Source organism: Sus scrofa, chromosome 13 (genome assembly GCF_054392235.1).
Source record: "Sus scrofa isolate SSC_HxYL_T2T_F1_AM1 chromosome 13, Sscrofa_HxYL_maternal_Yorkshire_Landrace_v2.0, whole genome shotgun sequence".
NCBI classification, from domain to species: Eukaryota; Metazoa; Chordata; class Mammalia; order Artiodactyla; family Suidae; genus Sus; species Sus scrofa.
This window is the reverse complement of record NC_139395.1, coordinates 122,665,183-122,678,035: the sequence shown is the minus strand read 5'-3', so window position 1 is coordinate 122,678,035 and position 12,853 is coordinate 122,665,183. Positions and strand designations below refer to the sequence as shown.

Sequence of the window (12,853 nt, the reverse complement as noted above, 5' to 3'; positions counted from 1 at the left end):
ATCTCAGGCCCAAGTACCCAGTCTTATAAATTCAGAATTATTTTTAATGTGTCCTGTGGGTACATATTTGTGGACTCCACAAACTATTTTTTTCTCTATACTTTTAAAGATTATTTTAAACATTTGCAATTATGAGATTATATTCAAAGGGAAAGCTAGTAAATCTGGGTGAAATGCATTGCCTCTTCTTAAAAATAATTCCATTATGAGACATCTATAACCATCCAAATCAACTTTTTTTTTTTTTTTTTTGTCTTTTGTCTTTTTGTCTTTTTGTTGTTGTTGTTGTTGTTGTTGTTGTTGCTATTTCTTGGGCCGCTCCCACAGCATATGGAGGTTCCCAGGCTAGGGGTTGAATCGGAGCTGTAGCCACCGGCCTACACCAGAGGCACAGCAACGCGGGACCGAGCCGCGTCTGCAACCTACACCACAGCTCACGGCAACGCCGGATCCCACTGAGCAAGGGCAGGGACCGAACCCTCAACCTCATGGTTCCTAGTCGGATTTGTTAACCACTGCGCCACGACGGGAACTCCCAAATCAACTTTTGATTTCAGTTTTTTTCCAGCAAATGTGTTTTTCCCAAAATTCCTTGAGAGTGTTCCCGATAATATAAAGAGGCTTTGTTAACATCTGAATATAGTATACTTTAATCCAGGTTGATATGCTTAAGATTAGTGATGTTGGCTTCTCAAGATGTAGTCTATGCACAGAACCTTACATTAGAGGGCAAAGCAATCTCAAATAGTTAGAGCTCCTGAAGCCTTCGCTGCGGTGGAATCATGTCCTGGAGGATGGCTCATAAAGTTGCTTTTAAATTATATCGCAATCTGATGGCTCCAATAGATTTTAGCCTCATTCAGAAGCAGGGTTTATTTTCACATTTCCATAGATAAGACACATAGAAATGACTAGCTGAATAAAAGTTGCTTCCCAACATTGCATGGAACGTTGGAATTTCTCCTTTCATTTCCTAAGTCCTCCTGTGCCCCTACCCAAGCACTACAAAACTCATCAGACATCTGATCATTTGATTTTAGTCAACTCCAACTGGCCACTTAAATGCCTGGAGAAATGAAGGTTGCATAGCCTTTCAGGAGTAGCTCAAATGGCTGTTTGTTCAAAGTACTTGCTGAAGCAGAAACAACTCTTTTTGTTTTGAAAGCATGTTAATGTGATAATGAAATGCACAAAGCAAAGAGGTTCATCCATATAAATGGGTCATTTAAATAATGAGCAAGGAGGAAGGATGTGGTTTGGTGTCAGTACTGATTAATTAGGACATAAAAATAAATAACCATCCCCACACTGGCTGCCTCCCTTGAAACTTACTCTATTAGTGGGCAATGAAGTTAATGCAATTGACAGTATAATTACAGTTAGTTAACAGAACAATCCATGAAGAGGCTCTTGCTTCTTTTACAGCTTTAATTAGCTAGATAGCATCTCTGTTAATTTTTTTATCTCTACCTTGCTAATCTTCTGGTCTTCATAGAGAATGCTCGTGTTTTCTACTAATCTCTCAGATTGCATTGGATGTTAGATATAAATATATAGTTTGTTCTAGGTCTTCAAGTCAACTTTTATTAAATGTCTTTCATGTGACATTCTCTGAGCACACATGTGGTGGTGAGTTTATAGGCATACACTTCAGAAAAATGCAACAGTGTTAACCAGTGACTTTCTTCTACTCTAACCCTTTTCTCTGGAATCTTTGCACCTTTCACAGACATATTTTCAGAATTTATTCCCTCACCGAAGAGGTAAACCTCAAGGGAAGTTAATTCAGGCTATTTTACACAATCATGATTGAGGATAATGTAAGGTAGTTGAAAGTTAATAATCAACTCAGCTTCAGATACTCAAGAGATCTATTAGCATCACTAGAGGTCACAGAGACTACTGGAAGGGCATTTAGAGTGCCCCCCCCAACACACACACATACACACACCAGATTACATAAGACAACAAAACCTCCCATAGAACCACTAGGAATGTCTCCCCATTCCCATAGTATATCAGTAAGAGTGAATGTGATTTGGTTAATATTTTCTTTTTACTGTTAAATGATGAATCTGAGGCTGGTTTTCATGTAGAACAAATCAGCTGTAAGTTGGTGAATATTCTTAAAGAACTAATTTCATTCTGGTAGAGAGAACCTTTTCAGTGTTATTTTCGAGAGCCTATTTCACCCTTCCAGTGTAGACATAACTTTCTTATATTGTGCAAGGAAAGAAAAAATCAAAATTGAATTGTGTTTTGGAGAATAAACAAGAAAAATGCTCTTCATATTGCAGCAATGATTGATGTCTTCAGATCCCTTCTCTAAGATTTATATTTTATTTATTTATTTATTTTCCCTGCATATTCCCCAGGTTTTCAGTTCAAAGTAAATTTTCAAGATTTTCTTGACCAAAACTTGCCCCTTTTCTCTTTCCCTCTCCTCTCTCTCTCTGTTTCACTCTCTCAGTGTAAAACACAGAGAAAGCAGAATGTTCTGTTTTTTTCACAATGGTTCATTTGTATTCTCTGAACCCAAGACTAAGGCAAGTTGTAATGTCTAACTGTTTTATGTCACCACTGAGGTAGCAGTGACATGCTGACTGCTGATGAATAAATATATTTATCTGGCTTCTAAACCTGCATACACTGTTGAATAATGAGCAGATGTTAACAATTACTCTAAATGTCCTGGATATTTTGTAAAACTTTTATCAAACTTAGGATGGTTTATTGATTTTGTCAGAATCATGCCTTGGGCACAAAACATATTGTCATTTGGGATTCAACATGGGCAAAATGGATGTCCATTAACATTTTAAACTCAGACACCAGGGTCTTGCTTCTGGAACCTTCTGAACAATAGGTCTCTCTAATACATTCTCACTCGACCTGCATAAAACAAAGCATGTCCATTGGCAAGTTTTCTATAGCCTCACCTTTTAGGACATGGCACAAAAAAAATAGGACTGAGAAGTAATGGGCATGAAATTCTAACACCAGCTCCATGCATTTCAGGTAAACATTATATCCCAGCTCAGTGAAAACTACCCATGTTTGTTTTTAAAATAAATGAACAGAAATCTATACTCCTATTTCTCTGGAGTTATGTTTTGTAACATCAAGCCATTTTAGTTGAATGATACAAAAAGTCACTTTGAATTCAAATATAAAATAAGGCCATCCATCATGTTAACAATTTAATTACCTGAGTATATATTTTTCCAGCAAAAAACCCCATTATTTGTTGTGTATCTTATTACTGAGCCGTTGCCCCGGGACAACTTGGCTGTCATGGAGCAGGCCTTGTGGTAAGAAAAGGCGAGATAGGGAGCAGATAGGCAAGCCGTCCTCGGCCGCCCTGCCAGGCCCACTCGAGCCTGTATTTGCTTGAGGCCTCACCTGTTAGAGTCCCTGTAAGCTCTGACAGGGAAATGGTGACTTGTAAAGGCAGCCAAGCATGACGGAGAGAGTGAAAGGGTCGAATGGAATAGAAATGTGATATTTTCTATCTTCTGAGGGCCCAGGAAATAGGACTCCAGCTGCCCGGCTGGGGTTTGGCATTCGCCATCACACTGAGTGTGAGGAGAGCAGGAGATTTACTGTCTAGGACTCATGGAGGAAGCCAAATAAACAAGGCCCGGGCTTTCTCTGATCGTTCAAGTATCTGCCTTCCCAGTACTGGATTGAGGACTAAGGAATAATTTCATCATAGAGGAAATGAGGAGATTAGAATAAAGGGAGGCAAAGTGGAAAAGAACAGCTTCTGGGCCTGCTCAGGGCACTGAGATTTCAGGGACTCCCCCACCCCCCAGCTCTTACCAGGTGGTGGGCAAATGTCTGTGATGCCAGCCTGTTTGCTTTTTTTCCTTAATCGCACGCTCTGTTACAAATACCTATAACAACACACACTAGTCAAATGACAGTATAGCAACAATCCTGTTTTGGGGATTTCATGGGCACAGGGTGGGTGGCAAGGACATTTTTTCCTGCTTTTACTGTTTGGTACAACATGGTGGTGGGCAGTTTGATTTTGGCCTGCCCCCTTGCAGCGAGCATTGTCAACTAAGGAAGACAGAAAACAAAGACCAGACTTCAACCAACCATTTATTCATGCTGCCTGTTTCCTGGCTGGATAATGTTACAAGAAAGGAAGGTGTTCTGTCCTTACTAAGGCTCTGAATGGAGGATAATTCTTGCATTTCAGAGCTGGGGCCTGATGAATGACTCAGACAATAGCGCTTGCTGGAAAACTGTGGGTATGAATCTTCCAGGTAGCAGGGGGTGAGCTGCCCAGTGGAAAACCTTTGCTTCTGAACCTTATCCAGGTGGCCCTCCTGGGCCTGCCCCCGCCCCTCCTTTGTCTTTTAATTTCAGGACACAAAATTTGAGAAATAATCCTCCAGTTTTTGCCTGAAGAGCTGCTGATCATTTTATGGTTAAACAAAGGCATGGCAGTTTCTTCCCAGGAGATTTCACCAGAGACAAATCAGCAATCACCAAAGATGACAAGGAGAGGGTAGTAGTTCTCCTGAGTTCCTTGATAACTTTACAAATGCCTCTGAGTTTCACAGCAAATGCATGTTTTCATAAATGGAAACAAATAAAACAGTAGGCAAGGGCTTTCTCAAAAAGCTTGCCAAGTACATTAAACGCACAAAAGTACATTCACAGTGAAAGTTGGTTGAAAACAGCTGTTTTAAAGGATTTGGGGTGGATGCAGTTAACAGCATCATCATTATAAGGCCTGAAGCGAACGTGTTACTGATTACACCCCATTAAGAAGTTGGAATGTGTTCCCCACAGCACATGCTGTCTGAAAAGAACAACCAGCTCCAAAACACTTTCTGAGAGGTTGTGCAGACCTATCTATAAAGATAAAATTCTCTGGAAAATGAAAGTACACCTTATCTTAACCAATCAGAATATTTTTAACAGAGTTGTTTGAGTGGCACTTTCCTTAACGTCCCTTACCTTTCCCCCAGGCCTTCCCTGCCTTCTCCAGTCACTCTATTGAAGTTGTAGGAGAAACCAGAGATGAAGGAAGTGTGGGGCGTCAATTGGTTACAGCATGCAAACCCAGCTGGCCGGTTTGTTTGGATGTAAAACATGAGGCAGTACTGGCTCAGCCCCTTATAGAACGTGTTTGCCCTGGGAGCCAGAGCGCTCTTCAGGGTGGGTCGGAAGGCTGCGGTGGGGTGTGTGAAATATGGAAAATTTAATAAGGACCGTGGGATTACGGCTCTGAGGAGTCGTGTTCACGTGTTGAAAGGGCACTGTCAGAGCGCCGCGGAAGCCGGGCTGCCGCATGTCTGCAGCTCGGCTCTTATTGTTCGGCCCATGTGCGTACTGCCTGTCCACCGTGGCACTGGAGGGGCTCCGCAGACACTTTTTCTAATGGCTCTGAAGCCTCCCAAGGGCCCTTGGGGTTAGTTGGGAAGGAATTTAAGTCCAAGACTCTGTAAGGAAAAAAATGGGGGGGGGGTGTTTTTCACCTTTCCACACATCTTTAGGAAGGGTCAGGTTTCTCCTCGTGATGAAAGAGACACCGCTGGCGACTAACCTCTTTTCACTCCGTGGGGGCCACTCTGTGGGTCACCTTAGGAAGGGCAACCTCTCCTCTCCCACTTCCAGAGCTGGGAGTCACTGTCTGAAATGAGGGGAAGCACCCCATTGGCAGGGGAGGTAGGGGTGTCCTACATGCACATGAAACAGATTCAACTGCAACAACGCTAATATCTAATGCTATGATTATAGAATAAGAATTTTGTTATTATTTCACGTCTGTGAAGCATGTTCAAGTCCCGTCAATGGGACTTTAATAAGCTCTAGAAACTTTGTGAGCCCCTGTGTCCTTAAAGAGAAGAACAAGACCTACCATATATAATTTTAGTGAATAGCACATAGTAAGTATACATGCAGATGTGGAAATGTACATATTTGTGTGTCTAGCTTATCTATCTATCTATATATATACACATATACAAGCATATGTATGTATGAACGCGCACGTGTATGTATTTTGTGTGCACATACGCTTTAGAAAAATAGATGTCGGCATTTTTGCTGCAATGATCCCTTGGGGACTTAGGGACCCTTTGAGATTTCAGATTGTGAGAGAGGTCTCATTGTCTGCTGAAAGGAGGAGAAGGGTTCCTGGGAAAATCCTTCTCCCCCAACCAATTTGGGACTTTGGAGACCCTCAGGGTTAAGCTGAGGCAAAAATAGACTTTTTCGACTAGAGCACAGCCCTGCCCAGAGTGAGCAGTGATCCTAATCTAAACACTCAAGCTTCCCAAGGCTGCTAGAATGTGACCTAGGGATTCCTGAAAGGCTGCTGCACACCAGACTGTAATATCTACCAGCGTTGGGGTATCACAATGCAGTTCCCTGTGTGGTAACCTCAAGTGCATCTTCCTTTAGGGCAAGGTTCTCAGAGTGTGAAGGGTTCTAGTCCAGCAGAATATTGATGGGAGTGTTCTGAACTCAACAGAGAAATCTGGTGGCAGAGCCTGGTGCGGGTCTGTGCACCTGAAGGAACTGTTTCTAATGGGGACACACTTTACAAAGCACCTTTTGTCCCAGCCGACAGTGAGTGTGGGGGAAACTAGTGGAAATGGCGATAAGTTTATTACACCAAAACTTTGATGTCACAGATAAACACATTATTGATAACAGTGCACCATGACTCTTAGGAAATGTTTTTGATAACGTGACACAAATATTAGTATTACCAACTATCAGTAGAAGTCGTTTGCCACACACAAAAAAATACAGTTGATTCTGAACAAAGGGAATGGTTATGGGTGTCAGCTCTGAGGCCATGTAACTATGTAACTATGTCTATCGCCATTTCCTTTTTCAGTGACTTATGGAGAAGGTAAATCATTTTAAGATGATCTTAAACTTGAGCTACATGGGAATGCATTTCAAAAATCATTTGGTTTTTATAGTAAAATTAATTGATTACTCATTAAAAAGGAGAGAGAACCTAGGAAGATTGGACCCAGAAATTCTGAAGATGAGATTTATGATGAAATATTTCAGCTTGCCAAATGGTATTGAGCTAAAGATGGGTTCTTTCACATGTGAACTTTATTCTGTTTTATTATTAGTATTACTGTAATTTTAATAATTGAAATAATTTGTTTTATCCTGGTGAGCAAGCTGTTTCTTCTTAATGTAAATCATTCTTAATGTAATAATATACTCATTCTCTCCCCAACCTCTCATTCTTCCCTTTTCCCCTCAATTCTATAATCACTTATTGAACATCTACGCTCTATTTGCAGTTTAAGTAACTAGACATATGAAAAGAAAGTAGATTGAGTTCCTGATTCTGAGCAATTCATATGATTTCTTTTGTCCATATTCTGGAGGTGATTGAAGTAATCATATCCTCTGGAAAACATTGCCCCCATGGACAATATTTTCTTATAGGAATTACACTCCGAGACGGATTCCCTGACTGTGGTGGTCACATGCCAGGGGCTCCAGAAGATGATTTTTCAAGGTCATCTTTTTTTTTTTTTCTTTTTTTTTTTTTTTTGCCATTTCTTGGGCCACTCCAGCAGCATATGGAGGTTCCCAGGCCAGGGGTCCAATTGGAGCTGTAGCCGCCGGCCTACACCAGAGCCACAGCAACTCGGGATCCGAGCCGTGTCTGCGACCTACGTCACAGCTCATGGCAATGCTGGACCCTTAACCCACTGAGCAAGGCCAGGGATCAAACCTGCAACCTCATGGTTCCTAATTGGCTTCATTAACCACTGAGCCACGACAGGAACTCCTCAGTGGGTTAAGGATCTGGCATTGCCATGAGCTGTGGTGTAGGTCACAGATGCGGCTCCAGTCCTGTGTTGCTGTTGCTGTGGCTGTGGCCGGTGGCTGTAGCTCCGATTTGACCCCTAGCCTGGGAACCTCCATATGCTGTGGGTGTGGCCCTAAAAAGACAACAAACAAACAAACAAACAAAAACTACTCACTCTAATAAACCATTAACATGTGGCAATGTGCTAGTCACCATATATTTTTTTAAAACGACTCTGATGGTAATATTATCTTTCCCCTGTATTTGAGTCTGTGGGTCTGTGCAGCACAATATTAGAGGGAGATCTTCTGGAAGGAATAGAGACTTGGGATCCCTGAAACCACACCTTATGGGCTACTGTGTGTGCTGCTTACTTGCTTGGGCTCGAAAAGAGCCTGTTGAGATCTAACACTGGATAGGAAGGAACCCGAAATGAACCCAAAGAAGGTCATCCAGTCTATCGTCCCTTCCTTTCTAGGCTGGACAATACAGACAGATAGGTTTGCACTCTAAATGATCTCTACATCCTACCGCAGGCACCTCTAAGTGATGGAATTTGGGTGTAATTTTAAAGATAATGGTTATTTGACCATGAAAAAACATGGTTAAGGACAAGCTCCTTGGGCTTGTTGAATGAGCAGCACTTAACAGGTTCTTTTTCTTCTTCTTTGTTTCAGAAGAGTGGAGGAGGGAGGGTTGTGAATTCGTGGAAAGCTTGGAAGTACAGGAATACAGTCCAAAGGAAATAATATGCAAAAAAAATCCAAAACAAACCCAACAACCCTGGTGACTAATGTTCTGATGTTTTCTCTGCAAATTTGTCCCTTTGACCATTTCTACATTTCGAGTTCAAAGAACTCTTTTTATAGACAAAGCATATGAATTTGTTATGAGACAAGATGATCCCAATGATAAAATGACCTCATGTCTATCTGGTATGTGCTTCAGAATTCATGAAGCGTTTTTACACTTGTTATCACATCTAACTCTTTTAGCTAATCACGACTTGTATCCTAAGTTTATGGAGGAAAAAGTGGAAATTCCAAGAAGTAAGTGACAGAACTAAGGACCTTGCTCTTTTTAAGCCTATAGATATTTCCTTGATCTCAGTACTTCTCTAACTGTAATGTGAATGCATTTCCCTCAGGGGCCTTTTTTAAAGAAGATTCTGTTTTGGCAGTTCTGGGATGGGGCTGAGATTCTGCATTTTTAACAGGTTCCCAGTTGATGCTGATGCTTTTATCCACAGATCATTCTTGGAGTAGCAAGATTTTGCAGCAAAACTGGTTCCTATGCAATGTGGTTAAAGACAGGTTTGCTGAACACCTTGGTGTAGTAGATTTCGGATGATCAGAGCAAAAATTTCAAAAATGGCTATCTCTGTTTTTCAGCTGGGCCACCACAACAATCCCTAACTCTCTTAGCACCTCTTCCCTGTCCTCAGCTTCCTCCGCTGCCATCAGTCTTTTCTGTCTAAAACACTCTCATCACTTCATTCCCAGCTGAAAGTCCCACAATGATGCTCCATTTCCAATAGGAGGAATTGGGACTTTTGAGCACAGCATATTAGGGCCTTCACTCTGCCCTTTCACCTTCATCTCCTGCTGCATCCTACATCCCCCCGTCCATGTACGCTTTCTTCCATCCACCCCCAGTACAGTTTGTCTGCTCTTTTGCTCCCATGGAATTTCATTTCTAAATCTCTTCTAGTTCTTCACCCAATTATTTGTTTATACACGTCTCTCATTAGGCTGAGAAAAGTCATAAACAATTATGTTTGTAAACTTCTTACAAGGTAGTAGTGGAGTCTTAAATTTTGTGTGTGTCTGATGTCTGGCATTGTTCTTTACATAATGAACACAATAAATATTCATAGAATGGGTGCAGTAGATGCTTATAGAACCACAGGCATGTTGGATTAGCAGGTGAGATTGGTGAATAGTTATAAAACTTGAAAGAAAGTGAATAAATCAGGCTTTGAAGCTTGCCTGGATTTTGCAACAAATTGCTTGAGATAATCATTTTATGGTTAAAGAAATGCTTGAAAATTACAGACCTCACAGAGTAGTTTATTTGGCTGGTCTTGACCAATGAATGGCATGTTCAGAATAAAAGAGAAAGATAGCTCTAGCTCTAGATTGCGCCTCATCTTGTGGCCTATTTCAGAGATTTTTTTTCCCCCTTCCTGCCAACTTTATTTCATTCAGAAGAGTTATAGTTTGGATGACTTATGACCGATTATGATAGCTGGCCCATTTGTCTTTCTCCCCTTTGCCCCTCTGTTCTGTAATTTCTATCTGTGGGACTACTGTTCATTTCAAAGAGATCTCTTTGGAAGAACTTTAAGGGATGGTGCATTTAAAAATTTTGACTCTTTCCTAACAACAATAAAACACTAGTTGTTGGTTTTGCAGGCAAAATAGCAGAGACTTTGTCTTTGGGAAAGCAACAGAAATGTCAATAATCAGAGTGGTAAGATTGTTCTTTTAGAACAGCAGTATTGTGTTTTGGTTAAGAAAAGAAACAAAACAGAAAGTCACCAGGCAACCTTACTGCTAATTAAAATGTAGACTGAATATTAGATAGGACTTATAAGATGTGCTTAAGTAAGTAGATATTAACTAAATAGCATTATCTTTGATTTTGTTATCACAATACAAAAATGATATGTGTCTACAGTTATATTCTCACTCCCACAAACACATATCCACATACATATACACACATGTAAAATATCTTTAATTTCCTGGAATGGAGTTCTCCAGCATTTCTACTGTTGGAAATCCAGAATGTCACCCTTTTCTTCTTTTTTTCTTTTCTGCTTCCCAAATTTCTTTGTGCTTCTCCCACCACCCACTTAGCCACTCTCTCTCCTCTTCTCTCCCTTCATCTGTAGCACACATTTCCCTCTCAGCAACTATTTAACAGATGACTTGCTCTGATCTTCTGTGTGCAGTAGGAGGAGGGAGGGGAGAATGATACTGAAGAAATTTACCCAATAAATTCCAATGTTATAGCCAGGGAACAAGACCTTTGATCCTAAATACAAGGCCAAAGCCTGATTCAAACCACAAGAAACGTTAGGATTTGTGGTCAGACCCTAGTCTGACTCTGAGTTGCTGAGGTCCTGGTTATTATAATGGTGGATGAGGTGTAGGGAAGCAGAGCTCCTGACCAATTTGGAGGAAATGCTTAGAATTTCAAAGTAAAGGAGTTCCCGTCATGGCACAGTGGTTACTGAACTGAACTAGTATCCATGAGGACGCAGGTTCCATCCCTGGCCTCAGTCAGTGGGTTAAGGATCTGGTGTAAGGATCATGAGCTGTGGTGTAGGTTGCAGAAACGGCTTGGATTTGGCTTAGCTGTGGCTGTGGTGTAGGCTGGCAGCTGTAGCTCAGATTTGACTCCTAGCCTGGGAACCTCCATATGCCTTGGGTGAGGCCCTAAAAAGACCAAAAAAAAAAAAAAAAGAAAAAAAAAAAGAAAAAGAAATTCAAAGTAAAGATCAACTTAGAAAGACACTTGGGTGAAGTAAACCAACCCTAAATGGATGGCTTAATTTAATTTAACTAAACTCTTGTCAGATAGAGAGGGTAAAGACTGTTCAACTTTTCCATTCAGAACCAACTTAGGTAAGTACACCTGAGCCTGCCCTGGACAGCACATAGGGGGCCCTCTACTGAGAGGTGTTGGGTGTGGCCAGCAGTGCAACATTGTTCATGGTTGGAATGTTCAAGTTTTCAAAAGACTGAGTGTTTTCTGAATGTTTTGACACCTCTGGAAAGACTCAGACAGTTTCCAATATTTGATCTTTCAGGGTCAGATAAATGCTCAGTGGCTGAGGCAAGGAACTGACTGGAAGCAGAGTGAGTGGGTCGCTTGTCAGAGACCTTGTTTCTCCCTCTGGACCATGCTAGCTGAGGCTTCTCTAGAGCAGCTCCGTCTGCCCACTCAGCTTCCCCCTTTTCCTTATTTCGTTGTCTGTCATTCTAGCATATTGGTTATCAAAGTATTAGAGAATTCATATGAATAACCTTGTAGTTGTGTAAGTGAAACTACTGAAAATTTCCATTCATCCTTTGGAAACAACCCTTAGGTTAGTGTCTCTGAGATTATACAAAAACTTTTATTTTCTATGTCGAGTTTTATATTACTACTCTCAAAATGTATTTGGAAGCCCACTATGTACTTACTGCATTAATTTGGCACACTGTGGTGTAAAATTACATTGAAGCACTAAAAATAAATTGGACCCCATTGTAGGCATTTAAGATTGGATTTGTGGAACTGGACTTGTCTAATAAGCAAACTGACTACATTACCAGATATTTTGGCAAAATCAAGACTAGCCTTGGGGTGAGCACAAAACTCTGATGACAGCCTTGTGAATGTCAGGACGCTTACAACTAATATAGCCCTTTAAAGAGAGAGCAAGAAATAATGGAGTATTAGGGTTCCTGCTGTGGCACAGTGGATTAAGAATCTGACTGCAGTGGCTCAGGTCATCACGGAGGAGTGGGTTTGACCCCCTGCCCAGCACACCATGTTAAAGGATCCAGCATCTCTGCAGCTGAGGCATAGATCACAACTATGGCTCAGATTCAATCCCTGGCCCAGGAACTTCCATATGCCATGGGTGTGGCCATAAAAAAGTAGTTGAATTATTGGCAAACATATTGGTACAGAACCTGGAGGAAAATGTAAATATAATGCACGAATGAAATCCCCTTACATCCTCCTTGTAAAAATGTGCTATCACTCATTCAACAAATCCTTCCTGAGAGTTTGCTTTGTTGCAGGAACTATGATTGGTAATGTGTTTATAAGTGTAGCATCTATGATGCTTCTCCACTAAGAGAATCTTGAGTTTGTCCACATAGAAACACTTTGAATCAGAAGGATAATTAAGATTGCTTAGGGTTAGGAAAGGAAACTTGAAGACTGACATGATTAATGGAATGGATCTAAATCTTGCTGGAGCAGATGGCACAGGGGGCATCTGTCTGGGAGAAACCCTGGTTAGAAGTCAGGAAGACTGGTTTG

General features: G+C 41.1%; 1 protein-coding gene and 1 long non-coding RNA gene across 31 annotated transcripts in view; one reads left to right on the top strand and one right to left on the bottom strand.

Moving 5' to 3' along the window:
• The window catches only part of MECOM (MDS1 and EVI1 complex locus), a 582,493-nt gene that overhangs the window by 374,845 nt on the left and 194,795 nt on the right, over nt 1-12,853 (top strand). The gene's annotated exons all lie outside the window — the stretch shown is intronic.
• Nucleotides 313-11,302, bottom strand: LOC146397581 (uncharacterized). 2 transcript variants are annotated; one of them, XR_014824319.1, is made up of 2 exons: nt 7,921-11,302; nt 313-7,226 (listed from the first exon to the last, which is right to left on the bottom strand). It is a non-coding gene; the product is annotated as an uncharacterized LOC146397581 (long non-coding RNA). The 2 variants fall into 2 exon arrangements; XR_014824318.1 differs by having other exon boundaries at nt 313-7,565; nt 7,921-11,299.